General features: G+C 35.9%; 1 pseudogene; it reads right to left on the bottom strand.

Moving 5' to 3' along the window:
- Nucleotides 1-281: 281 nt before the first annotated feature.
- Nucleotides 282-1,188, bottom strand: LOC149744386 (small nuclear ribonucleoprotein E pseudogene; annotated as a pseudogene).
- Between the last annotated feature and the right edge of the window lie 2,029 nt (nt 1,189-3,217).

Raw genomic sequence — 3,217 nt, 5'->3', positions numbered from 1 at the left:
AGACTTAAATACATTTATTAAAATAGCTATAAGACAAATAGGTTTTTTACATTTTACAGGAAAATTAAATAATATGATTTATGTCAATCTGCAATTTTTCCCATTCAATTTGTATTGAAGCTATTGGTATTCTGTAGTATGAAATATATCTCATTTATGTACAGGGGTACAGTGATCCAAGATATCTAAATGTAAGTCTTTAGCAACTTCTATGCTAGTTGTCATTTAAGTAGTTTATTGTTTTAAGCTTTTAGAAAAATACTGTTAGGAAGATTCTTGTATATGCCGCTTGGTGCACTTGTACAATGATTTCTTTAAGATAATATTATGTGCCAAGCACTGTGTTATGTGAGAAAGGTGTTATTATTATCTTTTCATTGCACTGAAGGTAAAAAGTGACTTGTCTAAGTTCACACAGCTAGTAAGTGCTAGATCTGGGAGTTTCACACATCCTATCTAGCATCAGGAGCAGTGTTCTTAATAACTACTCTCTATTCCTTGCTTTTAAACAAAATAACTACTGGCTCAAACTGTATTCACATTTAAATTTTAATATATGCTGTCCATTTGCCTCCAGAAAGGCAACAGCCATTTACATCTACACTAAGAGGGACATTTTTATTGATATTTCCCTGGCATATCCTTCCAAAGGTGGAAATTGTTTGTTTGTTTGTTCTTAGAAGGAAACAATGTAAATATTTTAATAAAAACAATCCCACAGCATTTACTGTCATCTGGTAATAACATAAAGGTGAGCAAAACAATATGAATAAATGCCTTAACTACACTTCTAACAAAGGACACCTAGAAAAACTGTATTGCCTTCTCAACAATTTCTCACTTCATTGATCATTTCTAGTTGAAGACACTTTGGAGCAGAGTAATGTTATTTCCTTTTAGCATGATCCGACTCAGCTGTTTTCTTGACTTTGTTTTAGAATGAATCTCTTCTGCATCATCTAATACGAGGTTCATATACCCATCAAAACCAATGATACAGCCCTCTATCCGCATATTCACTTGCTCATAAAGCCACACCTGAATCCGAGATCTAATTTGCAAGTATCTGAAGATGAGATTGATGGGCTGCACCATCACCTTCTGCACCTTCTGCACCTTCTGGCCCTGGCCCCGGTACGCCATGGTGGAAGCTCACAAAGACCTCACTATCCTGCACACGCTGGAAATTGGTTTTAAGTAAAACAGTAATGGGGAACTCAATATAGATCTTCAGTTACTGATGAGGATTAGAACCTGTGCCTTAATGCTATTGCGAGAGAAGGCTGAGTAGGTATTGCCTCTGGAGGAACAGATTGTAGTGTCCTATAAAGCGAACAGGAATGCGTTCATTCTCACCCACCACACATCTCTTTAACTATGCTTTTATGACTTTATAACAGTTTGAATAAACTATCCGGGTACTTCTGTATTCTCATTTGTCCTGCTTCTGGTACAGAAAATAGAAGGATGAGCAGTCTCTCACAGACTGAAAAGATAATTCTGTTGTCATAGATGTATATATTTTGTTGTAATATATATGTGAGTGACTGTAACAGAAAACTGGATCCACTTCCTAATTACTGTCAGAAATAATGGTTCCTGATTAACTATCCCTAAATCAAAACCACCATTCTGGTTAGATGCCCTCCATCATTTCACTAGCTCATAGAAAAAGTCTATTAAAAAAAATTTTTTTAAAAAAGGAGAAACTTAGTTACCTAGTAATATATATTGCCCATGGTTAAAATATCCTTGGGTGTTTGACGTTTTCTGAATGGTAGAGTTTGGCGTTTTGTTATTTGGAAATAAATCATTTGTACTCCTGCTATAAAAGAAATCTCGGTTAAAAACCTAAGTTAAAATTTAACCTATCAGCTTAAGATAAAAATTTAACCAAACAGTAATGATGCTTTTCTCCTCTTTTTCTATTTTCTGAATCACTCTGTATAACAGAGGTTATATTTCCTTGAATAATAACTAATATAAAATTATATAATCCCAGTGCTTTATTTGAATGGTTCATTTTGATTGATTCACTTTTAAGTTTTTTTTGTTTTTATTCTGAATTTCTTTTTTAAGTTAAACTGCTAAGCTATACTTTTATACACAGTTTTTCATTTTTAACCTTTTTGTCAAATGTATGGGCATAGTTTTCCATGGTATTCTTAATATTTTAAATGTCCATTATATCTCAGGTTACTAACTCTTCCGTGGGTTGAGCCATTCGTCTGGCTCTTTTATATAGCTTCTATTTCTTTGCTGATAATTTCTTTGTTTCATTTGTTTTAAGCATTGCTCATTGAAGCATTTTTATGATAACTGCTTTAAAATCCTTGTGAGATACTGCCTACATCTGAGTCATCTTGGCACCAGCATCTACCTTTTATCATTCAGGTGGTAATTTTACTGGTTCTTGGTGTGACTAGTGATTAGCAATTGTATCCTGGATATTTTGACTATTATGTTAGGAGATTCTGGGTCCTATTTAAATCTTCGATTTTAGCAGGTAGTCACCCTGTGTAGGTTTAGCCTGTAGGTCTTGACCTACTTTTGACGGTTGTGGATCCAATGACAACTTAGTTTTCAGAACCTCTGCAGTGCACCTTTGCAGTGCTATTCTAATCGACTCCTTTTATGAAGTATACCACTAAGATATCACTCTGAAAACCTGGGCGTTATTCCACATTACAGTTCAGTTCTTGATCCCTTAGGTGTGATAATTTGGGTCATTTTCACATGTGGGTTGCTCAAGGATCTGCCCAGGGCTTCCTCTGTAAGTTTAAAGAATCTCTTTCTCCTGCTTCTTCCTCTCTTCGAGATTCTCCAACTCTCTAGTTAAGAAGGTGAAGGGCTCCCCCTGCCACCACCAGGAGAACAGTGTGAAGTCCAGACTCCTCACTCAGTCTCCACTGACCCCACAGGGGAAGGGAGTCGGGAGGGGCACTCATGGTGTTTGCTTGGGGGTGGGCAGTTATTTGTCAAAAATTTTCTATCATCCTAGGCTGCCCTTTTCCTCACATTTTGGCTGAGAAATCAGGTTTTTCTTTGGGGTTTTTTGGGTATGTGCCCGTTTGGTGTTCCATATTACACATTAATCCAATGCCCAGTCAGGATATATAAAATATTTATTTTAAAAAAAGATAAGAAAAAGTAAGAAAAGAAAAAAACAGAGAACTTGCCATCATGTCATTCCTCAAGACCAGACATTCCCCACCCA

Source organism: Delphinapterus leucas, chromosome X (assembly GCF_059928025.1).
Source record: "Delphinapterus leucas isolate spDelLeu-1000000601 "Yukka" chromosome X, BTC_Dleu_Yukka2, whole genome shotgun sequence".
Taxonomy (NCBI): domain Eukaryota; kingdom Metazoa; phylum Chordata; class Mammalia; order Artiodactyla; family Monodontidae; genus Delphinapterus; species Delphinapterus leucas.
Note: the sequence above shows the minus strand (reverse complement) of the source record. Positions and strands in the feature narration are given on the sequence as shown.